The following is a 25,984-nucleotide window of genomic DNA, read 5'->3' on the forward strand; positions in this document are numbered from 1 at the left end:
CCGGTCGCAAGTGTGACCTTTGCGATCCTGACAGAGACAGCAGAACACAAGTGAACTGGATAGGAGGAGTGGTGGGGGCAGCATACAAAGGAACCAATCTCCTCCATTTTCCTCCTGCAGCTACAGGGGGAAAAAGGAGGACAGTGATTTCTCTACATGCTGCCCCCCACCGTCCCTCCTATCCAGGTGTACAAAGGAGCCGCACAGGCCCCCTGGAGTTTGGGGCCCGGTTGCAATTGCAACCCCTGCAACCCCTATAGTTACGCCCTTGCAGTGTTATGTATCTATATGTTAAATACTAGTAGCAGCGCCTCATTACTTACCTTGTTATCATGCCTTTAGCAATAGATCAATTAGTTCTTCTGACTCACTTTTCACTGGTGTATCCCGACTCTCTCCTCCACCAGGCTCCTCTCTCCTCTGCGGGCCGCAGCTCCGCCCCTCCTGACTGATGTCAAGAGGGAATCCTTGGTCCGGCCCGCCCCCTGCAGCTGTCGGAAGGAGAGAGGACAGGCAGAGCAGGGACTACCCCTGAATTGTTGTCAGGAGAGCTGTCAAACCAAGTCTCCGAAATTCCTACAAAATCGAAATCCTCCTCATACATTAACAGCTCCAGTTCTCCTATCTTGTTGGCCAGATTTCTAGCATTGGCATACAAACCTCGTAATTTTGTCCAGTTGCATACTATACTCTTGTTAGATGTTATGAGGCTGACCCTTCCCATTTAAGTACAGTCCATTCCTACTAAAGAGCCGGTAGCTGACTAAGAAGTCGGCCCAGTTCTCCAGGAACCCAAACCCCTCCTTTCTACACCAGCTTCTCAGCCACTTGTTAACTTCCCTAATCTCCTGCTGCCTCTCTGGAGTGGCTCCAGGTACAAGTATTATTTCTGAGAATACTTCTTTGGAGGTCCTACTCCTCAATTTAGCTCCTAAGAGCTAAAATAGTTTTTTTAGGACTCTCCATTTTCCTCTAACTTTGCCATTGGTACCCTTGTGTACCATGATAGCTGGGTCTTCCCCAGTCCCACCAAATAATCTGTCCACCAGATCCATGATGTACCGAACCCAGGCACCTATGTGACTATAGAGTCACACATGTGGGGGTAGACAAAGTGGTAAATGACAGCCCACCCCCTCCCTCCTCTTCCATGCCCACTAACCAAACACAATAGGGTTGGGATATTACTTGTAGATTGATGGAGGCTTCACCTCCTTGTTGTTCTGAGACACAGGCTGGAGGGGAGGGACACAACCTGTGACTGGCAGAAATCCGCACACACCATGTCATTGCCAAAAAATAATAAAGATTCGATTTCAAATATATATAATTGTATGACAATTTAAAACAGTTTTTTGATTTTATTTATTTTTATTCTGTATTCCAAAGGCTGTTTTTTGTTTTTTTGAATGTGTGACCAGCAGCAGAGGACTAGAACCTCCTCTTGCTTATGTTTCCCTGCAGACAGGCTGGGAAAGATCTGGATCATGTGACAGCTGTATATCGATTAGGAAAAAGGTACTTAGATGTTTAGGTACTTAGTTCATGATAGGACGGGTGATTTTCATGGACAGTTTTTCGTCTTTGTCCTGACTGTTCTCTTTCTTTGTCTCCTTCCCAGTATATTCCAAAATCCTTCTTGTAAGTGCCATTTTGTTCGGAACAGCTACCAATATTGGAGGCATTCTGGCACTCGTGAAAGGTGTGAAGTATCTGAAATATCTGATAGCAAGAGCAATGATTTCAACAGGTATGTTCTGTCTACAGTCGTTCATTTTCTGCTCATACTTCTTCTCAAAAAAGACATTTAAAGGACTACTTTCACTGAAGCATAACCCTTTGCTGATCCTCTCCACGTGAGTTGTTAATTTTGGGTGCAACATTTTCCAGCTAACGGGCTTCTTAGTTCTCTTGGTGACTCTAGCACCCAATCCTCTCTAGGGGAGTTCCTAATATTACTCCACCAGGGAGAGCAGGACCTTCCTGAAAAGATAAAGGCCCATGAACTTGGGTGGGGTTGATATTACTGCTGAGATCCTCTGTGTGGGTATTCCTCACACTGCTCCACCAGGAAAAGCAGGACCACCCAAGAAAGGAGGTGGAACTGGGAACTCAGGGGCATGAATATCACTGATGGAATCTCAGAGAGGTACAAGGCAGCCAATCATGTGTGCACACAATTCTGGCATTGCACCACCAAGGATACAAGGCTCAGGGGTTGAGCCAGGGACTCAGAGGCATTGATATCACTGCCACAACCTCAAAGATTTACAACTAGCAGCCAACCAGGAGTTCCTGATACTGCTTGACGAAGGGGCTCAGCACCTCCCAAGAATGGAGGAGGAGCTGGGAATCCAGATATCACTGATGGAACTTCACGGTTGTACATGAAAACAGGGTGTGATTTAGTTTTAAATAGAATGACTATTTGATAGTTAATCTTGTGTATCGTTTTGATTCCTTTCAGGCTTTTTTGCATGCTGTGGAATGATCCCCGCAACAGTCATCCTTACCAGTCTCCCCTATTTTGTGTGCATCGAATATGGTTTAGTCTTTGGTTGGCTTGGAGCAGTTCTGTACTATGTGGCTGGTAAATTCATTTTCTTTATAGATATGTCTTGCATTTTGTGTTTCATTTCTCACATTTTCAAAGGAAATTCTATCAATAACTCATACAAAGTGACCTCCTGCATGCTATTTATCATTTTTCTTTAAAGTTTAACTCTAGCCAAAACTTTTTCCTATGTTTAGTTTTGGATAGAGTAGGGAATGGTGGACACCCTCTTGGTTTTCTTTTGTTAAGATAAAAGCCCCTTTTTCCAGTCTTCACTTGAACAGGTGTCCACTTTGAGATTTGGACGATTAGCAATTTTTCTGTTCCATAGACAACAATTTTTGGATTTCCCACCACTTTTTGTTTTGGTGACAATAGTAACTAGAACAAATAGAGAGATTAAAGCAGCCCATAGATTATGGCATTTTCTTTCCTTCCACCGCAGTTGGAAGGAAAGAAAATTGCTCAGTCCCCCCATCAGCACAATCCCTTCCTCAGCGCTATTGTGTTCTTCCGGCGGGGAGCTTTGCCTGCCGATGGAAAACAATGATGACTGCTAGTGGCTATAGTCACCGGCAGTAACCGCATGTAAAAAATCCAGCAATCTGGTTGTAACCAAGTTGATCCATGGACTTGTGTAAAACTAGCCTGCCCATAGACAGATCAAATCTCAGCTGGTCACTGCTGAGCTGGCCAAGATTCCATACATCCATGGTCGGCTTGAACACAGACATCAATAAATCTCATAAAAAAAGAACAATAGATCCCAATGAGAAAATGTGAGTGTCGGATATTTTATACCTCTACTGTACTGATTGTAAGACAATTCTAACACATATGGCAAGCCCCCTTCTTTTGGGTTTTAATACCCGTGTTTAATAGTAAGTGTACTATAAATGCGTAGTGAGTGACTAACATTGAATCTATCTCCACCTTCCCCTTACATCTTCATTGGCAAGACTGACAGGGTTTTTAACCTTTCCCTACTGTATTCAGAACTTAAAAAGAAAATATGTTTTGGCTAGAGATATGCTAGTGCTGGTCTTTCTTAATAGTAATATCAGCATGCCCTATAAGCACTGAAACATTTGAGCATAGCATTTGATTTTCGTTTGTAAAAATAGAGTTTTTGTACTCATTGTAAAATCCTTTACTTGGATACTATTGAGGGACGCTGGAACCGCTGACTGTTGGGAGTTTATTGTCACCTAAAACACACTGACTTATGTAAAACTTGGAATAAACCCCACTAACTCCCAGCATGCCTCAGTTTTGTGGCAAAGCAGTTCCAAGAACATGATCATAAACACAGAGGGGTAGAACCTGTGTCTCTCACTGGACTTCAAGAAAATCATTTTACTTTAACTACAAAAATTGTATTTTCTTCCTAATCCTTTCAGGGAAACAAGCCTCAAAGTCTTCACTGTTCAGAGAGGGCAGCACCAAACAAAATGATAACAGGTCTGCCAAAAAAACCCCCCAAAAGAACTGGGGACTACCAGCAGCTCCAAAAGCTGCCTGAAGGACCTTACACCCGAAGCTGGCATCCAATGAGGCCTAAACATTCACCTGGCAAACTTGGAGAACATGTGACCAGAAGATTAGGTTCACAGTGTTCCTTTATGATCAGCCTTGTATCCATTTAATCCTACATTGGACACAATCTACTGGACGAACTCTCTCTATGCGCCCACACTATTACCCATCCGAAATTAATAACTGAGCTAGTCAATCCAGCGTGGTCTCCAGCACAAACATTTTACCTATTTGAGGAATACTCTATTTAAAGGTGGGATGTCTCTTTGTGGATCCAGCAGTATCCTATTTTAACAAAGCACTGACTATTCCAGTAGAGGATGTTTTTATAGACTTAACTGACAAGCACTTGGAAGCTCTTTCCAGAAAACTGTTCTTGCTTGTAGGCCCTGCCCTGGAACCTTTGTTGGCTGTGATGTTAGTCTGCCAAAATCTGTCTGACTAGGCTCAAAGCTAGAGATGCACCGAAATTTCGGCAACCGATAGATTCGGCCGAAAATGGGCCTATCCCATTTCGGCCAAAAAGAGGTTAAAGTTGCCAAAAATGTATGGCCAGTAATAGCTGTAAATAATTAGTTTTTCACTTCCCTGTCATCTCCGGGTATCTGTCTGTGGTGACCGCTGCAATGTGATCCTCGGCGCCGGACGCTTCATTAATAGCTACACTGGTTGCTATGAATGCCAGCCGAATGGCATCTAGCAACCAGTGACGTAGAACGACCCAGCATGCATAGCGTAGGAGGATCTCGTTCTCCTCCAAGGCTATTGCTGAATTGCTCCACCCACCTCCTCCCAGGGGCGGACGTACAGGGGTCGCAGGGGTCGCCATGGCGACCGGGCCCCATGCTGCAGGGGGCCTGAGAGGGCCCCCTGTATGTATAGAGATGAGGAGCGGCAGCGCAGCTGAGACCGGAGCTCCCCGATAAATCGGCACTGAAGGAGCTGGTCTCATATAGGAAACTGAAAGCAGAGAGTGTGCTGTGCTCTCTGCCTCCCCCTACAGTGCAATACCCGCTGGCAGGAAGTCACAGGAAGGTACAGACCTCTCTCTAACGTTTTTTAAAAAGGCTTTCTGTATGTATGTATGTGTACTGTATGTGTGTGTGTATGTATGTGTACTGTATGTGTACTGTATGTGTACTGTATGTGTACTGTATGTGTACTGTATGTGTGTGTGTATGTATGTGTACTGTATGTGTGTGTGTATGTATGTGTATGTGTGTACTGTATGTGTGTGTGTGTGTATGTGTGTACTGTATGTGTGTGTATGTATGTACTGTGTGTGTATGTATGTGTGTGCATCTATATATTTATGTGTGTGCATCTATTTATGTGTATGTATGTATGTACTGTATGTGTGTACTGTATGTTGGTGTACTGTATGTGTGTGTACTGTATGTGTGTGCATCTATATATGTATGTGTGTGCATGTATTTATGTGTATGTATGTATGTATTTATGTATGTATGTGTGTGTATGTGTGTGTACTGTGTGTGTGTGTGTACTGTATGTGTGTGTACTGTGTGTGTGTGCATCTATATATGTATATGTATGTATGTATGTGTGTGTACTGTATGTGTATGTATGTATGTATGTATGTGCGTGTACTGTATGTGTATGTATGTGCGTGCATGTATGTATGTGTGTGTGTGTGTTTATATGTGTGTGGATATATGTACGTGTTTGCTTCAAGTTATTGCCCATTTGAGTTTATGGACTTTTAAGGACTTTTAAATGAAATGATTTTAAGCTGAAGTGTGCAGTAATTCAGTTATTATATTATATTATAGTCGGTTTTCTCAATTTACTTTAAACACGTAAGGGCTCTTTCACACGGAGCGGACCGCATTGCGATCCGCTCCGGTGCTTTTTTTTTTTTTTTTTCCACGGAGCGGATGACACTTGTGTCATCCGGTCCGTATGTCCGCATATCATCCCATCCGTTTGCGGATGATATACGGACATAATGTAAGTCTATGGGCATTGCGGATGTCAGCGGATGACACCGCTGACATCCGATTTTCCTTCCTTTCCGTTTTTTGCACAGAGGAAAAATAGGGTTCTGTTCAGTTCCAAAAAACGGAACAGAACTGAAAGGAAGAAAATCGGATGTCAGCGGATGGTATTCCGCTGACATCCGCAATGCCATTCACTTACATTATGTCCGCAAATCATCCGCCAAAAAATAGGATGATTTGCGGACACACGGAACGCCCGTGTGAAAGGGCCCTTCAGGTGGCTAGGAGGTACCACCATTCCTGCGCTACTGAAATTTTTATATTTTGTATTGTGTGATCTAATTCATATTACAACATTTATACATGATTTCATTACCTATAATAACTTCTATATAAGTAGCAGCATTGTGTTATATGTGTCATATACTCCTGAGTGCATAGGGTCACTCTGTAATTGTTTTCCTTTTATGGGTGAATTTGGAAGTGTTTCTTTAGTCCACCAGCACTATTACTGTTCCCATTCCCCCCTCCGCCCCACCGCCACCGATCCCACACCCCCTCACCACCATTGCCACCACTGATCCCACCCCCCCTCACCACCATTGCCGCCACGGATCCCACCCCCCACCCACAACCATTGCCGCCACTGATCCCACTCCCCTTCACCACCATTGCCACCACTGATCCCACCCCCCCTCACCACCATTGCCGCCACGGATCCCACCCCCCACCCACAACCATTGCCGCCACTGATCCCACTCCCCTTCACCACCATTGCTGCCACTGATACCAGCCCCCCTCACCACCATTGCTGCCACTGATAATACCCTCACCACCATTGCCGCCGTTGAAACCAGAAACAAATGTTTTACTTTGTTATACATTGGAAAAAAAAAAGTGTCAAAAATATGCTTTTTCGGGGGGTGGGGGGGGGGGGGGCCCTTCATGATTTCTTGCACCGGGGCCCTGAGAAATCTAGTTACGCCTCTCCTCCCTTCCTGTGCTGAGCGCTGCGGAGGAAGGTAATGTGGCTGTCTGCTGTGTTTATTATCTCTCTGCCATACACGTTCTTGTGCAGTCTAGAGGTAAATAGGAGGCTACAAATAAAAGAGAAGCACTCTTATTAAATGTAAAGGCTGCAATGAATAAAGCACCACTATCCCCAGTATGAATAATAAAAAAAAACAATCTAAAAAACTTTCTCCCCTTTTACCATGCAAGAAAAATTCTCTGTCTCTCTCTCAAAATATAACACCATGATTATGAGAGAAAGAGAGAGAATGGAAAATTGTTATCAAATACTTACCGTAATTTTCCTTTCCTGATGGACTCCATGGTAGCTTACGTGTGGGTTAGTCCCGCCTCCTCCTACCTCATAGGACCCTACTCCCATAAATTTTTACTCCATGCCAGAGGCCGTGTTCCATAAATAGCTTCCTCCAGCAGATGGGAGGGGACTCCAGCTGCCATGGAGTCCATCAGGAAAGGAAAATTACGGTAAGTATTTGATAACAATTTTCCGTTTTCCTGACAGACTCCATGGCAGCATACTTGTGGGAAATAACTAGCCAAACATACAAGGGTGGGAAACTGCTGGCCAAAAGAAATCTAATTTGCACCATCAACAGACAGTACTTGCAAACCAAAGTTAACAGAAGACAATGAAGCTGGCTTAATACAATAATGAGTCATGAAAGTGTTAATGGAAGACCATGATGCCGCCTTGTATATTAATTCAGGGGCCACATGACAAGAAGCTGCCCAGGACGTGGACACCCCTCTTGTCGAATGCGCGGTCACCGCTTCTGGAGGAGCCAAGCCCTTAGCCTTATATGCCCATTGGATGGTCTGAACAATCCATGCCGCTATGCATCTTGAAGAGGCCCGAAAGCCCTTGTTCTTTCCGTGGAGGAGAACAAATAGATAATCTGAATGCCTGAAGGAAGCTGTTGCATCCAGGTACAGTCTCAGAATTGCACCCACATCTAATGGATGTGTATCTGGATCATCTGACGATTTGAATGTTGGAAGGACAATCTCCTGGTTCTCGTGGAAAACAGAGACCACCTTGGGGTGTGATCCCAATATGGGGATAAGAACCACACGATCTGGGAAGAAGGTCAGGAATGGTTCTTTGCAACCCAGAGAACTAATCTCGGAGACTCTTTTAGCTGAGGTGACGGCTACCAAGAAGGCCGATATCAGAGACAGATCTTTAATGGAGAGTTGCTCCGTGTGACTTCTTCTGACGTCAGAAAGGAAGTTCAAGACGAGTGGAAGATCCCATTTAGGGAACCTTGGCTTCCTCTGTGGCCTGAGTCTGGAAGCTCCCCGAAAGAATTGATGAACAAGGGGATGAGACGCCCAAGAAGTTCCTGTGAAGGCCGAAATAGCAGAAACTTGCACACGTAGTGAGCTAACGGATAATGGTAGGTCCAGTCCTGACTGCAGGAAACCAAGAATATGCTGGATATTCAGGTCATTGTACGACCCCCCTTTCTTGGTAACAAAATCCATGAACTTGGACCAGATCCTTCCGTAGACCTTGTTAGTGCCCGCTCTTCTGGCACTTAAGAGAGTAGAAATTGCCCCACTCGGGCAACCTAACGCCTCCAGTCTTTCCCTCTCAAAAACCATGCCTTCAGGTGCAGATGAGCCGGGCATGGGTGTAGAGTTGCTCCCTGGGACAGAAGGTCCAGCCTGATGGGTAGAGGAACTGGATCCCGAAAAACTGAGGAGCATCAGCAGTGGTAACCATGGCCTGTTCGGCCAGTATGGGGCTATTGTTAGCATTTCCACATCTTGCACCCTGAGTCTCGCCAGGAACCGGAGAATGACCGGAACTGGGGGAAAGGCATATGCCCTGTGGAATCTCCAATGGTCTGTCAGAGCATCCGTCCCAAAGGCTTGGGGACAACGGAACCTCACATAATACTTCGGAAGCTTGTGATTGCATGGAGATGCAAATAGATCCACTTCCGGGTGAAATTCCAGAGAAGTGAGCCACTGGAAGACATCGTTGTGAAGGCTCCATTCGTTGTTGTCCAAGCGGACTCTTGAGAGGAAGTCCGCTTGAACATTCTGTACCCCCGGAAGAAACACTGCAGTGAGGTTGACCAGGTGTTTCTGGGCCCAATATAAGATTGGATCTACCTCCTTCAACAGGGAGCGACTGCGAGTGCCTCCTTGTCGCTTCGCATAGGACCCGCGGTCGTATTGTCCATCCTCAGGATCACAGAAGTCCCTTGTATTAGGTGACGGAATGCTTTCAGAGCGCAGGACGCGGCTCGCAATTCTAGAGTATTTGACACTACCCTGTGAGCTTGGAAATCCCAGCTGCCCTGGGCTATCTCCGTTTGACAGAGGGAACCCCATCCGGCGTTGCTGGCATCCGTGGTAACTGTGATTCAAGAGATGGGCATGATGGAATGGCAATTGAGGAGATTTTTGCTCTGCAGCCACCATGGAAGGCTCTCCCGCATTGATGATGTTATGCGAATGAGGTGATTTTGATCTCCTGGACGCCACTGATTGAGAAACCCCACTTGGAAAGGCCACATTTTCCACTGTGCCCACTTCACCATTGGAGTCCTGGCTACCATGGTCCCAACCACTCTTAGACACTGAGATGCTCGAAGGTGAGTGGCCATCATAGCTAGGCGTACCCTGTCCCTGACTACCGGGATCTTCTCGAGGGGCAAATAAATTCTCCATGTTCAGTAACCAGCCGAACTTGCGAAGAGTGGCTTTTACCTGAGACCTGTGTACCAGAAGTTGTTTTCGGTCTTGTGACAGCAGGAGCAGGTCGTCCAGATAATGGTGTAGACGGACGCCTTTGGTCCTCATCAAAGCCACCACTGCTAGTAAGACCTTTGAGAATACCCGCGGCGATGTAGTAAGCCCAAACGGGAGACAGACAAACTGTAGATGATTCTAATCTACTGCGAATCGTAGGAACTTCTGGTAATCTGCTGCCACTGTCACATGGAAATAGGCATCCTTGAAGTCGATTGACACAAGCCAGTCTGCCGGTTGTATTGCTTGTCGGATGGTGAATAGCGTCTCCATCTTGAATTTCTCCTTCTTGATAAAAGAGTTCAGGTGCGTGAGGTCTCCAAGCACCGCTCTTTTTCTGAACCAAGAAGAGAGGGGGAATATAGACCCTGGAACTTCTCGTTGGTTGGAACTGTAACCACTGCGCCTTGAGCCACCAACAGATCTACGTAAGACAGAAGGCCTTGTCTTTTCTCTTCTGACCGTGGCAATGAGGTTGGAATGAACCTCAGTCTGGGCGGACTGCAGAATTTCCTGGAATGGCCTGTTGATACTGTCTTGACGACCCAGAAGTCGTTTATTGAGGCTGCCCAGATGTGTTGGAAGCATAGTAGCCGAGCCCCGACTTGCTTCGCCTGGGCAGGCACAACGTCAAAAAGACGTTGTGGCCTCCCGACCACCAGAAGACCCTCCTCTGGGTGCTTTTTGTCCTGAAGGCTGCGGTCTTCTCCAGTTCTTTCGGAATTGACGGCCAGGCTTATATAGGCGAGCATCCCTTGATCGATCAGCCCCTTGCCTGGGCTGAGACCTCTTCTGGTCCAGCAAGCGCCTATCCTGGGGAAGGAACCCCCGACTTACCACCTGTGGCACGGGAAATAGCGCTTTCTAACTTGTTGCCGAATAGGGAGGACCCCTCAAATGGAATTCGGCACCAGGCCTGTTTTGACGCAGGATCGGCCAACCAAGGACGTAACCAAAGAGCCCGTTTTGCAGTGACCGATGAAAGCATTACCCGTGCCGCAAGGCGTACCATGTCTAGGGAGGCCTCCCCTAAAAAAGCCGCCGCCAGCCTCAGCTCATGTACTGGCGAATTTCTTGCGACTTCTTGTTGTGTCCACACTGTCTGTCCACACCTCTATTGCTTCAGACAGGGCTGCGAGAGCCAATGCTGGCTTGCATGCCATTCCTGCTGACACATAGATGCACTTTAGGTCTGAATCAATGCGTCTCTCAAGGCCATCCTTAAAGGTGACTGTGTCTTCAAGCGGAAGGGTGACATGACGCACCAGACGCATCAGTGCTGCATCCACCAGAGGTGCAGATTCCACGTGTTTAACCTCTTACATTTTAAACGGTACATTTTATTCACTTTGGAGAGTAGAGAGTTTTTTTCTCTCTGTGCAGCCCCATTCGTCTGTAATGATTTTGCCGACCTCCCCTAACAGGGGAAAGAAAGGGCGTTCCTTCTTGAGGTGCTTAAAATACCTATTCTGTTTAGAGGGTGACTCTACTGGCTCATCCCACTTCAGGGCTTCCTTCAAAGCTTTGACCAAGGAGGGAACCATGGCAAAGTCTAAACCCGCACCAGGGTCGTCTGCTTCAAGCTCACCCTCAGAGTAGTCAGATGAGGAGTGACTGTGCTGGAAAGGCCCAGGGATATGAATATTTTCACCAGCCGGAGTACTCGCCATCCTGGGGGAGGAAGTTCCAGCACGAGCAGGATCCAAGGTTTTTAAGGACTCCTTAACTACTCGCCTGACCAGCGACTCCATCTGCTGGTTGCTGTCTTCCCTTTCGTTTGCAGCATGTGCAAAACAGGGCTCACCGAGCGACTTTCCATCAGGCACCTGTGCCCCACATCCCCAGCAGGATCTTTCGTCAGAGTGGTGGTGTCCTGAAGTAGCTCCAGACTCTTCACCATGTCGCCTAGAGGACAACCGATGGCGCCTGGAACTTGATGATGAATGCCGTGTTTGCGACCTGGGAGGATCTTGATCTTCACGGGCAGAGTGACATCTTTCAGACCTAGAAGGGCTTTAGGAAAGAAAATAAAGACTCAAGAGAACAGCAGAAAAACCCCCAAACATTACAGGGAGAGGAATAAATCTTACCTGTAATGTAAGGGCTGGCCACCAGGGAGAGAGCGGCAACTGCAAGAGATCATGAATGAGTGACATGCAGAAAGCAGGCAGGAAGCCTATTCAGCATAATCACAGCCATCTCTCACCTTTAAAAGATTCCTGCAGAGCACGGGGAAGCCACTGGAAACACTGCTGAACAAACCCACAAACAGCTGAAACTGACAGCTAGTTGAATTTGCTGCTAGAATGATGTCACCGCCCCCCTTCCCCCACCTGTGCAAACCAAGCCTCGATTCAGATCGAGCCTGGAAGGCACCGCCCCCCCCCCACCTGTGAGAACCAAGCCTTGATTCAGATCGAGCCTGGAAGGCACCGCCCCCCCCCCCCCCCCCACCTGTGCGAACCAAGCCTCGATTCAGATGGAGCCTGGAAGGTACCAGGAAGCAGTGGAGCGGAGGGGAAGGACGTGGAATGGAACGCCGTGCATCCCACTGCCAAACTAGACTCCAGGGAGAGATAAGTAACAAACAACAGGAGAATATACACAAACAAACTGCTGCCATAGAATGTAAAGCAGGGTACATCACCACTTCCACGACCAGACCTTGGACCATACGGAAATCGCAGCTGCACACATGATGGGGCGTATTAATGGGCCTCCCGCTAATAGCTGGGATTATTGGCCAAATGTTGCTTTGCCTGCCATTGGCCAGGTTTGTAAGCTCTTCTGACAACTGACTCCACGCCCATGTCCTACCCCGCTAATAGCTAGGGCGTGCTGGACATGAAGGGGACACCACCGGATCCGACGTGCAGACCGCCAGGCCTGAATCGGGAATCTTCATGAGGTAAGATTTGACCATAATCCTTTCAGGAGGAGGACAAAAAAGGAACACGGCCTCTGGCACGGAGTAAACATTTTTGGGAGTAGGGTCCTATGATGTAGGAGGAGGCGGAACTAACCCACGCGTAAGCTGCCATGGAGTCTGTCAGGAAAGACATTTTTCTTGCATGGAAAAAGGGGAGAAAGTTTTTTAGATTGTTTTTTTAATTATTCTTTCTGGGGATAGTGATGCTTTATTCATTGCAACCTTTACATTTAATAAGAGTGCTTCTCTTTTATTTGTAGCCTCCTGTTTACCTCTAGACTGCACAAGAACGTGTATCAAGAAAATGTGCAAATAATGCAACAGATCAACAATAACTTTGTAATAATAGATGTGCAAATATGACAATAAGTGCTGACAAATGGTTATAATAATTTCTTATACCCATTTTTCAGCACTTATTGTCTTTTTTGCACATGTTGTGATTACGAATTTTTTCTTGATCTGAATTATCAGTATGCGAATCATGGCATTAGTGCAACCAGTATCAGTGTCAATGCAACCAGTGTTCATTAACACTGACACTGGTTGCACTAATACAGCACAAAGGGTTTAATTAACTGCCACTGGTCGGTCACTAATGCATCAGTGAGCAGTGGCAATACATTAACCCCCTCATGCTGCATAATACAAATACCATTGGTAATTAAATTAACCACTTGCCAACCCGTCACAGTACATATACTGCAACAGGGTGGCAGCTACAGGTGTATGTTGCTGCCCGTTTCTGGTGTATGCCCCTGTTCTATCTATTTTAAAATCATTTGGAGGGAAAAAGTAGTTTTCCGTTTCGCTTTCGGTTTTCGGCCAAGGGTATCCTGCATTTTCGGTTTCGGCCCAGAATTTTCATTTCGGTGCATCCCTACTAAAAGCCAACAGAAGATATCTGATCACTAGGCAGTTGTTCCACTGGTCATAGAGTGTTGGAAACTCATTCCCCCAGCTTTTAATTTCAGCGTGGATTTTCTCTGTATGTCTTCAAGGAACAATGTCTCTTCGGAGCTGCACTAGATGTCATTAAAGATGTCTCTCATCTTCCTAAGCAAAGGAAGCCAGAAGCTTAATCCAGTGTGACTTCCTCCTCCCAGGCCTCAAATTCCAAAGCCAAACACAAGTTTGTCACTCATTCAACCCCCAAATCCTGGAATTCCAAGTACCACAAACCCTCAGGTAAATCTGGAAAGAACTTCCAAGTGCTTGCCCACTGAGTCTTTAAAAACATCCTCTACTCGATTAGTCAGTGTTTTGTTAAAATGGGATACTACTGGATCCACAGAGAGGCATCCCACCTTTAAATAGACTATTCCTCAAATGGGTAAAATGTTTGTGCTGGAGACGACGCTGGATTGACTATCTCAGTTATTAATTGTGGATGGGACGGGTAATAGTGTGGGCGAGTGGAGAAAGTTCGTCCAGTAGATTGTGTCCAATGTAGGATCAAATGGGTACAAGGCTGATCATAAAGGAACACTGTGAACCAGGGTTACAGCGGAAAAGTCTTTGCAGTCAAAAGAGCCTACAAAAGCCTACAATGGGGACAGCACTAGTAAAGGCTAGTTTTAGGAGGTATGTGGCAGATTAAAAATAAATGAAATAGTTTATTTTAATTTGGGAGTAGGCTCTTCTAATTTAGATTAATATAATAGGAACTTAAGGGACTCCACATCAGACAGAGTCTCAGTGAACCAAAGACACAGAAGCCCTAAGGGCCTAGGCAGATCGGATGGGAATTCTGCAGGGGAAGGCATGGAAGTTGGCTTCTGGCCTCTGTTTTCAGAGTCAGCCATTGAATGTCCTATTTGGCCTATCAAAACCTGACTGACAACAATAAATCCTTCCTGGGATAGAACCAAAAAGCCACTCCTGACTCAAAGAAAGGCATGGACTCTAGCAGAGGAAAAAAAATCAAGGCCATTATCGTCATGGGACGGGAAGCTAGGGACAACTCTGTCCGCGCCCTCCATCTAATTCATTTTCGCAGGGTGCGGGCGAACATGAACATTAAGGGGGTTACTGTGGGTTCCACGGAACATAAGCTTTCCGCATACGCGGACGACGTCCTGTTCCACGTAACGGAGCCAGTCACCTCGCTGCCCAATCTGATGGCGGAACTCTCGGAGTATGGCACGGTGTCCAACTTCCAAATTAACTATTCTAAGTCAGGAGATCCTGCCCATCTCCATACCCCCGTCTATGGCGTCTTCGCTGCCGTCCTCTTTTCCTTTCTCATGGACGATGTCCTCTATGAAATATTTGGGTGTCCATCTCACCCCCTCCCTGGACTCCCTATACGCTTGTAATTATGTCCCCCTCCTACGGCGGATTCGTGCGGACCTTGAGTCCTGGAATAGGTCCTCCTTCACGTGGATCGGCCGTACTAACATTCTTAAGATGGCCGTGCTCCCCAGAGTGTTATTTCTCCTGCAGATGCTCCCTGTGCCTCTCCCCCGGCGCTTCTTTACTGAACTGAAGAGCCTCTTTGTTGCCTTTGTGTGGGGGGGCAAGAGACCTCGGATAGCTGTCGCTTTGTTGCAGAGGACCAAAAGGGACGGGGGTCTTGGCCTGCCTAACGTTTTGCAATACTATAGAGCAGTGGCTCTCCAACGCCTGCTGGACTGGCGGTTTCAGACCTCCTCCAAAATGTGGGTCTCCTTGGAGAAAACGGTGGCTGGTAGAAACCTGCCGTATGCCCGGGAGAACAGGGGACTGTCGCACTGGGCGTCCCCTTTGACATCCCACTCACTTCGTGTGTGGAATAAGTTGAAGGGGGCTCTGGCTTTGGCCCATCCACTTCTCCGCTGGCCCCGGTGGGGAGTTTTCCATGGTTCTCCCCGGGTGAGCAGATGTCGTCTCTGGGCTCGTGGGCCAGGGACGGTGAGGTCAGTCTGGCTCGCTTCTGGTCTGATGGGCAGTTGGTCCCATTGAAAACGGTACGGAGTCGCTATGGCAGCTTCCCCTTTGATTTCTGGAGGCACTGACAGCTGACCCATTTCGTGGCCTCGCTTTGTCAGCGGGCGCAGATCAGGACCGAGCTCACTGGCTTTGAACGTCTGTGGGCGGCGCGCGACCCCCAGCCACATCTGATCTCCTTTTTGTATAAGTTGTTGGAGTCGGCCAGGCCTCCCTCTAAACCTTACTTCATCCGAGCATGGGAAAGGGACTTGGATCTGGAGTTTACTCCGGACCAACTGCACAGTCTGTACCGCCTGACCCATTCTAGTTCTGTAGATTCTAAGACGCAAGAGAATAACTACAAGCTCCTTACTAGGTGGTATAGGGTCCGTACCTACTTTGGCCAGGTTTTTCCCTGGCGTTTCGGATGGGTGCTGGCGGGGCTGCGGGCAGAGGGGGTCGCTCCACCATGTTTGGTGGCCGTGCCCTCTGATCCGCCCCTTTTGGAATATGGTGCGGCAGCACATTCGGGCAGGAACCGGTATAGATTTTGCCGGACTCTCCGGGGCTTTTCCTCTTGCATGCCCCCCCCAGTGCCCATCCCGAAATATAAGCGTAGTGCCCTTCCGCATTTACTCAACGCGGCTAAACGCCTCATCCCGATCCACTGGAAGGCCTCCCGGGTCCCTAGCGAGGCTGACTGGCTTCGCAAAGTGAAGGAGATTATGGAGGCTGAGGAGTGGATGGCGACTTGTAGGGATACTAGGGGAAAATTTGATGCTGCCTGGTCTCAGTGGCGTCTTACGCCCCTGACTCATTTCCTGTGTCCTCCAGCCTGGAGGTAGCTCTGCTGGCGTTGGCTGACCCTGATTTCCGCCAGCGGGTCCAGCAGGCCTCGCATGTTCCTACTACTTAGCCTTGTTTCTCATTGTCCCAATGGTGTGTGTTCTGGAAGCCGGGCGCAGGCCCTCCTCCCCCCCTACCCTCCTCTCCCTCTTCCCTTCTTTTTTTTTTTTTGTTTTTGCCCTTTTTCTTTTCTTTTTCTTTTCTTCCCTCTTATTTTTGTCTGGCAGAGTTTCCTCCTCTTTTTTCTGACAATCTGAGTGGGGGTCCCCCCGCTAAGGCAGGAGTGTAAGGATGTGTAGATTTGCACGGTGGACGTGGGCTCTCTCTTCCTTTGCCCCCCCCCAGGGGGGCGGGGTTGGGCCAAATGGGGCCGAATGCCCAGGCCTGGGAGTGCCTCGTCCCCGTTGCTCTGGTAGGTGCTGGCTCTGACCCGGCTTTGGGCTCTCTGTTCCACTCAGTTAATCTTCTGATGTGCATTGAGGTTATGGGCTGTCAAGTTAATACTGTGGTTTTCTTTTTTTTTTTTTCTCTTCTACGCCCTTACCATGATTTTGTACAGCCTGTTCCTGTCTTTTGTTTGTGCTATGTTGATTGTACTTGCACTTTTATTTTTTCAATAAAAATTGATTATACAAAAAAAAAAAATCAAGGCCATTAATATTAGTACCTCTCAGGGCACACTACAGGCAGCAGTGGAACCACAAGTGAAGTGTGTGATGGAGGCATCGTGTACAGTGGGATCGTTCCCTATGCTTCTTCAACATGTTGCATTGTGAGTTGGAAGACAATGTATCTTGGGTAGGTGGTTGGGCCACAGATACTTATCAACTAAATTGCTTGGGAAGCAGGAGTAGGATCAAGCAGCTGAGGATTACCAAGTAACTGTAGACAGGTAGCAATGACCAGTCTGTGTCTCTTGCAATTCAGATGGTGTTTCCTCAATGAATGGAGCATTACCATTAACACTGTGAATCATGGCGGTGGTTCCCCATCCGGGGAAGGTGTGCGTCCTAGGCAGAATCATTTTGGCTGTGCAGCCTCTAGTTTATCTACCCTTGATTCAATAAAAGGTTTTGTGGTTCGCTTTACCATGGCTACTTACCTTTTACATACTAAGCCACACAGGAATTGAAAGCGGCTCTTAGATGTGGCTGGACTTGCAGGCTTGCATATCCACAATATAATCATGGATAACATCTATACCCCTGTTACTTATCTCGATCAGGATAACATCTATACCCCTGTTACTTATCTCGATCCTGCTTATAGACCCAACACCTTCCTCGTTAGTTTTATGCTGCTGGCATTTAACCCGTCCCACTGAACTGCAATACTATACAGAATTATGTTATAAGCTCCCGATGAAGCTATTAAAATAGCGAAACATGTCGAGCATTATAATTATCCATTTTCTACCATTTGAATATAACATCATGGGATCCTGACGGACGGCAGTTTTTCTCCTGTCACCCCTCATGAGATCTACTCTCTGTGATGTAGTATGATAATATTTATATATTAACCACAGTTTTTGCTTATTCTGTTATATTGCAGTACCAGTTTGACGCCTCTGTCTTCCTTTATGGGGCTTATGTACCAATTTTGATGGTTTTTAATAATTCTACAACAAACTGTTTATTTTATTTTATAAAAACTACTCTGGTGCCGTTAAAGTCCTTGCCTGATCCATCCAAACATTTTTTCCATTAACACTGTGACACCCTCTAGCAGCAATGAAGCAGAATTTAGATTAACCACTTTACCACCGCCCACAGTAATATTACTGCGGCAGAGTGGCTCGTTATCGTCTGACGACGTAGTACTACGTCGTCAGACACTCCCCCTTCTGGGCGGCGCTTGCGCGCCGCCGGAGGCTCGCTCCCGCTGTTTTCATTCACAGCGAGAGTCGGGCCAGGGGAGGAGCAGCGGCGATCGCCGCTGCTCTGCCCCGATCGCCGGGGATCTAATGTGGAGATCCGCCCGCCTGTGTAAACACAAGCGGGCGGATCTCCATAGTGACAGGGAGTGACAGATCGGACTGTTCAGCATAGCTGGACATCCGATCTGTCCATGACTCACTCAGTCACCTCCCCCCACACACGTCAGTAAGCACCAGGCATACATTAACCCCTCCCTCTCCAATAAAATTAACCCCTTCCCTGCCAGTGTCATTTTTACAGTAACAGTGCATATTTATAGCACTGATTACTGCAGTAATGTCACTGGTACCCCCAAAAGTGTCAAAAATGTCAGTCAAGGGTCCGATCTGTCCGCCGCAATGTCGCAGTCCCGCAAAAAAAATCGCAGATCGCCGCCATTACGCGTTAAAAAAAAAAACACCAAAAATGACAGAAATCTTTCCCTTTGTTAGTAAACGCAATAACTTTTGCGCAAACCAATCAAAATACGCTTATTGCAATTTTTTTTACCAAACATAGGTAGCAGAAAACAAATTGGCCAAAAATTTTTTAAAAAATTGGTTTTTACATCTTTTTTGGGGGGAATTTCATATAAAAAAATGTTAAAAATATTGTTATTTTTTCAAAATAAACGCTCTTTTTTTGTTTATAGCGCAAAAAGTAAAAATCGCACAGGTGATCAAACACCACCAAAAGAAAGCTCTGTTTGTGGGAAAAAAAGGACGTAAATTTTGTTTGGGTACGGCGTCGCACGACCGCGCAATTGTCAGTTGAAGTCGCACAGCGCCGAATCGCAAAAAGTGGCCTGGACGGAAGACAGCAAAATCCTCCGGTGGTAAAGTGGTTAAAGAAAACTTACACAGCAAAAAAAAGTATTTATCTCCACAGAGAATAGACGTCCATCTTTCTAGGACACTAGCAAAAAGCAGAGGCAGGCTGTGAGTTAGGACTAGGAGAGATTTATCTGGGCTGGTCCACAAGTTCTTTATTTGTCAGTTTCTAGTCCTCTTGTAGGCGGCAGTATACCCTGACAATCAATGCATCCTATAATCCTCAATGGATAAGAAAGAACTGAGGAGGTGTTTACCGCAAATTTTAAAAATAAAAAATATCAGTCTGTAAATTTAAAAATAGAATAAATGGACCAAAATGTATTATGTTTTCATTGACTGTATACAGAATAGATATGAGTATTCCTCAATAAGCTTTGTGAAAAAAAAATCTTTTAAATTTAGTTTTTATGTTAAATGTGTGCTAACAGAATTCTCTGCTTCATTGTAGGATTTATGAGCTGGATTCACAGTAAAATAGAACCCGACATAATAATGACATCGGATGAAATAAGACAACTAGTATCGGCAAGCAATGCACCATCATATACTAGAAACCCCTAAACAAGCAGTATTGTATTTTAGATGGGATATGGCTATGATACTTATAATATCTAATGTATAATATTAGAGCTCACCATTGTGATTAGAGAAAATTAACTTTTATGTTGCTTCTCATACTTTAATGGGCCATAGCCAGCAGCCTGCAGGACTAAAATCATAATTCCTATGTAGAGAAATTCCCTTTAGGATCAGTGTCAATGGGCCTCAGATTGTTCAGAATTCATTGACAAGTGCATTTGACCCAGTTGATCTGCTTCAAGTGGGTTTTGCATTCCCATAGACTTGTATAGGATTGTAAAACCCATTTGAAGCAAAGAAAGGCTCATCAATGCAAGGCCTGAAAGTGTTTGGCAAATGGACGGTCACATTAAAATCTTGAGTAGAGGGGGGGGGGAAGTAGACCGTTTTACAACTTTTTGTAAGAGGTCATCTGTGGCACCTATGTAGATGTGCTTGCCCATTACTCAACCCTAAAGGAGTTTGGTGGCTTGGGGGTTGCATATCTAAGGGGTTGGAAAAGATCCTTTCCAATGTAATGCCAAATGCAGAGTAGAGGTAGAGTACATCCCTGAAAATCTTGAACATGTTGCTTTCAAAACAATTCATCTAAGAGACACATCCTATCTAACAAACTCTAATTCTATAATTTGTATCCTGTCAATCATCTTAGGTAGCTGGCTGCATTGCTAGCTATAAAAACTAATTTACTAAATGGCTATGAATCTGAGCCTGAAAAACATGGGCCAAGCGTCCCCTGATTCTGGGCAGCACAGGATGAAACTCTTAGAAAGAGAAAGGTTGCACAGTACAGAATCATCCAACAAGAGTATGATGTCCCAATCACAAAAGATTGTTGAACCTGGCTGCAAGCTGTATGGTTAAGCGTGGCAGCAGAAGAGCCACCTAGGCCAATATAAAAGATATTTAAGTTATATATGCAATCTTTTGTTTCCCTGGTGTAAAATGAGGTCACTGCCTCAAAAAACCATTGTATTTTGGACTTCAAAGCTGGTCCACACAGAATCTGGTGCAGCTGTGCATGGTAACCAATCAGCTTCTATGTTTTACTGTCAAAGCTTAAATGAACAAGCTGAAGTTAGAAGATGATTGGTTACTATGTACAGCTGCACCAGATTCTGTGTGCACCAGTTTTAGTAAATCTCCCCCACTGATATCCTCTAAAGGCAGAAAACAGTTCCCATATTAGTATATATCTGAAACACCCTCTATTGTGCTAGAAGTGTTTAGAGTAGGTAAACTTGTTCAGGCTTGGCTGGCAGCCTGACTGTATTTTTACTGGGTTGGGCAGAGATCCAGGGAGAGCTGGATGACTCACAGGCAGCCTCACTGAGACCACCCCCTACTTCTCGAACTTGCTGGAAACTTCCAGAAGAATGGGGAGGGGGAGGTAAGGTGGAGCTGCCTGGAGTATTCTGAGGGCCCTGACCAATCCCCAACTAGGGTTGGCAGGGGACAGGCCCCCTCAAAAACTCTTGGTCAGCCCAGGTGGGGAGGAGTTGTTCGGGTGGAAGCTGGAAGTGGAGTGTTAGGCTGTCAGTGGCCTCTGAGGGAGCTCCCCAGTCTAGGGGGGGCGTGACCTTAGGCCTGAGCTTGGGTGCAGACAGGACCCTCTTCAAGACACATAGAGGCACGGTAGCAAGGAGAGGACACCGGGAGAACACTGCCAGGCAAGTCTCCAGGAGGAAAAGGCATAGAAATAAAAAACGAATTGAAAAGGATTAAGAGAGGTGCATGGAAGCCAGCCAGCCCCCAGTCTGATGTACTCACCCTTCAGTCTGCCACCAACCAAGTAGAGCTGTCTCATGATATAAATAAAGAACAGGGGTTTAGTTGACACGCATTTGCAAACGCATGTGTAAGCTGCAGAGCCACGACACGGCACCCTGTTAGGACTGCAGATAAAACAGGGTGCCGTGTCGTGGCTCTGCAGCTTACACATGCGTTTGCAAATGCGTGTCAACTAAACCCCTGTTCTTTATTTATATCATGAGACAGGTTTACTTGGTTGGTGGCAGACTAGAGGGTGAATACATCAGACTGGGGGCTGGCTGGCTTCCATGCACCTCTCTTAATCCTTTTCAATTCATTTTTTCCGATACAGGGATGGAGACACTGGGCATACGTGCTGGTGTCTCACTTAAAGTCCTACATAGCCCACATTGTCATGGCATTGAAATAGGCACACATGGTCAGGAGAACTGTGAGGCATGCCTGAGAGGACTGGGATGGAGCAGTCTGGGATGGATGTAGAGCCAGTCAGGAGGACTGTGGTGGCACAGGCAGAAGAAAGGAACAACTGCAGCCAGGAGGGCTGGCAGTGCCTGAAGTGGTGGTGCTGGGAGAAGTAGCCACAGATAGGACAGCTAGCATCAAAGACTTCTATCTTTTTGCTACACCATAGGGGCCTGCGGTTCCTGCCTACAAGGGGACTATGTCAAGATTCAGCTGAGATTGTGCTGGATCTGAAAATTGTGGTAGCTGGTCCTGTTCTGCAATCAGGGGAGGACTGGCAAGGGGGGCAAGGTGGAAATTGCCCCCTAGGCCACTCTGAAAAGTGGTAAAAACTGGTAAAAAGGCCGCACTCAGGGCTGGATTAATGTAGGGGCCAGACACTGTATACAGCTGTCAGTCCAAAACCAGGTGGGCATGGATGGTGAGCTGATTCCATGGTTCAATGGGCCACTTGACTGGACTTGACCCCCAGGCCAAAGGCTGCCAGCCCTCCCCTGTCTGCAATCAAGATTGTGCTGGAGGTAGAAGAGGAAAGTGTGTGTATATACTGAGGTGTATATAGTTCTAGTCCCTCACAAGTTCTGCTAATCAAATTGGCCATTCCATATCACCCCTTCCCCATCCAAGTTCAATTCCCCAAATAAAAAAATGAGGCAAACAAAGATGTAAGGACTGTTTCTTGACTTTGAAGTGAGTGCATAAATCTGGCTGTGCACGGTGGGAGACGACCACCTTCACCAGCGGCCCTTACGGGGGTAGCTATACATATCAAATGCTTCTTAACCGCTTGCCTGGAGAACCTTTTAGTCGCCTTCTTAATGCATTTCTTCTAAATACCCAAACTATGTTGAGATCCCAACAATTTATTGAGTTTCAGTGTTTCCAGTGAAGGGTACTGTTAACCCTACAGCACACAAAGACATTTGTGCTCTTCCAACTACATGGTAACAGATTGAGGAAGACCCTTTTCTGCTCCAGCATGGAACAAACCAGCTCCATAAAGGGGTTTGGGGTGGACCTGCACACAGCCCTGACCTCAACTCTACTGAACACCTTTGGGATGGGTTGGAATGAAAATTGCGAGTTAGGTCTTCTGGTCATAAAGGGTGTCTACTTTTTAACTTACTGGGGGCCCTGTTGAAAGTTTATCCAACACATACCTTCTCTGTATGGGGGAGAGGTGATCCTTACCCATCTTTCCCATAATTAGTTGCTGTATGTTGTGTGAAATGCATAAGTACATTTAAGTGTTTGTAATTCTTCTCTGCTGAATCATAATAAAGGATTTTTGTAAAGGTTCAGATTTTTATTTTTTAAATAACAAACATGTCATACCTACCTGCTCCTTTTCTCTGGCCCCCATTCGTCCCTCCATGCCCCATCCCCCTGCTCAGTGCCCCCAGAGCAAGCTGCTTACTCCGGGGGCACTCATGCGTGCTTGCTCCCGAGCTGACTCTGTAGGGTTGATTCACCAAAGGCAAATAGACTGTGCAGTTGCACTCTGCAAGTGCAGTTACTCCATAGCTTAGTAAATGAGGTAAAGCTTAATGTTACAAAAGATACCCAATCAGGTGCAAGGAAAATAAAAAAACAACATTTTTGTCTGCACATGATTGGATGATGGAAATAAACACAGCTGTACCACATTTACTAAGCTCTGGAGCAACTGCAGTTGCAGAGTGATCAGTCTGATCAGCTTTAGTAAATCAACCCCATTGTTTCTATGGGGGTTGATTTACTAAAGACAAATAGACTGTGCACTTTGCAAGTGCAGGTGCTCCAGAGCTTAGTAAATGAGGGGGAGCTCTGCTGACTTTCATCATCCAATTGTGTGCAAGCAAAAATGTTGTTTATTTTTATTTGTCTTGCATATAATTGGGTGTTCTTTGCAAAGTGAAGCTTTCATTTACTAAGCTCTGGAGCAACTGCACTTTGCAGAGTGCAACTGTACTGGCAAAGTCCACAGTCTATTTGCCTCCACAGTCTATTTGCCTTTAGTAAATTTACCCCTATGAGACGCACAGGGGTTAATTTACTAAAGGCAAAAAGACTGTGCACTTTGCAAAGTGCAGTTGTACTCTGCAAGTGCAGTTGCTCCAGAGCTTAGTAAATGAGCAGGCGCTCTGCTGACTTCCATCATGCAATGCAAGCAAGCAAAAATGTGCAAGCAAAAATGCTGCTGTTTTATTTTCTCTGTATGTGATTGGTTCAATTTTGCACAGTGAAGCTTTACCTCATTTACTAAGCACTGGAGCAACTGCACTTTGCAAAGTGCACAATCTATTGGCCTTTAGTAAATTAGCCCCACAGAGCACGGCTTGGACCTGCACCCCGCTTTCTCCTCACCTGATGTGATTGACAGTTGCGTGAACCAATAGCTCCTGCTACTGTGTCTCAGCTATTGAGGAGGCAGAGACCTGGGAGAGCTTCTGCTCTCGTGCACATCGCTGGATCGGGATTGGGCTCAGGTGAGTATAAGGGGGGGAGGGGGGGCTATGAGGGTGGAGTTGCACACTGAAGGTTTTGTTACCTTCATGCATACAAAGCGTGACGGTGTTCAGTGTTCAAATACATGCTATCCAGGTGTGGCTCTCGTGGTTTCGATTTTCAAACACCTTAAGAAATTCCACCACCAATGTGCAAAACCCACTCCCAACGGTTAAACTCTTACCAGAGTTCATGCCCCCCCCCCCCCTTCTCATGTTATGGGCACATGGGTTTTTGGGGTGACAATATCAACACAGACCACAAAGAGGGATGGATGGTTTCAGAGTGTCCTCTTGCACACGATTCCACAATGGTCATTTGTAAAGAGAGAGAAACCTCCACTTGTGTGATATCGTTTTAAACTAAAATTTTATTGTAAATAGTAAACCCTCTCTTGTTACACTCACAATATTAACAGTAAAGTCGCACATTGGTGTATATATATATATACAAGGATGTGGAGCGTTCCTATGGTCCTTACCACCTCCACGCTGGCTTCTGGACCCCAGACACCATCCTCCACTCCTTCCCTAAGCAATACCGGTATGCCATATAGCCACGTACTGACGCGTTTCGTCACTTCCGACCTCGACTGGACGTGGCTATACGGCATACACAAAGGACATCAATTTTATTTGGGTACAGCATCGCACACCCACGCAATTGTCCGTTAAAGTAACGCAGTGCCAAATCACAAAAAATGGCCTGGTCTTTAACCACTTGCCGACTGCTCATAGTATATTTACTGCGGCAGTCAGCCCCTCACAGGCAGAGCGACGGCAGAGCAACGCCGGAGGCGCGCTCCCGCTCCCGCGTGGTCACGGATCCCCCCCCGCGTGTGTGACCGGCGGACGATCGGTGGAGAGGGAGAAAGGCAGGCGACTAATGTAAACAAGCCGCCTGTCATATGTAGAACCGTTGATCACTGTTCCTACACCTCAAGCCACAGCCAATCACAGTTAGAATCACACCCCTAGGGACACACATAACCCCTCCCTCTCAAAAAAAGTTAACCCCTTCACTGCCAGTGTAATTTTACAGTAACAGTGCAAATTTAGAGCACTGATTACTGTAGAAATGTCACTGGTAACCCAAAAAGTGTCAAAAATGTCAGTCAAGGGTCCGATCTGTCCGCCGCAATGTCGCAGTACCGCAAAAAAATCGCAGATCGCAGACATTACGCGTTAAAAAAAAACAACAAAAATGACAAAAATCTTTCCCTTTGTTAGTAAACGCGATAACTTTTGCGCAAACCAATCAAAATACGCTTTTTGCGATTGTTTTTACCAAACATATGTAGCATAAAACAAATTGGCCGAAAATGTTAAAAAATTTAGATTTTTACATTTTTTTGGGGGAATTTCATATAAAAAAATGTGAAAAATATTGTTATTTTTGCAAAA

At 46.3% G+C, this 25,984-nt stretch overlaps 1 protein-coding gene and 1 long non-coding RNA gene across 2 annotated transcripts in view; both read left to right on the forward strand.

The window, feature by feature from the left end:
* LOC309568107 (uncharacterized protein) overlaps nucleotides 1-25,984 on the forward strand; it is a 120,069-nt gene that overhangs the window by 6,846 nt on the left and 87,239 nt on the right. The window lies entirely within an intron of this gene.
* On the forward strand, nucleotides 1,626-20,040 carry LOC309568423. The gene is made up of 3 exons (XR_014226019.1): nucleotides 1,626-1,750; nucleotides 2,468-2,590; nucleotides 19,729-20,040. It is a non-coding gene; the product is annotated as an uncharacterized lncRNA (long non-coding RNA).

The sequence above is a fragment of the Pelophylax lessonae genome (genome assembly GCF_965119305.1).
Source record: "Pelophylax lessonae genome assembly, chromosome: 12".
In the NCBI taxonomy this organism is placed as follows: Eukaryota; Metazoa; Chordata; class Amphibia; order Anura; family Ranidae; genus Pelophylax; species Pelophylax lessonae.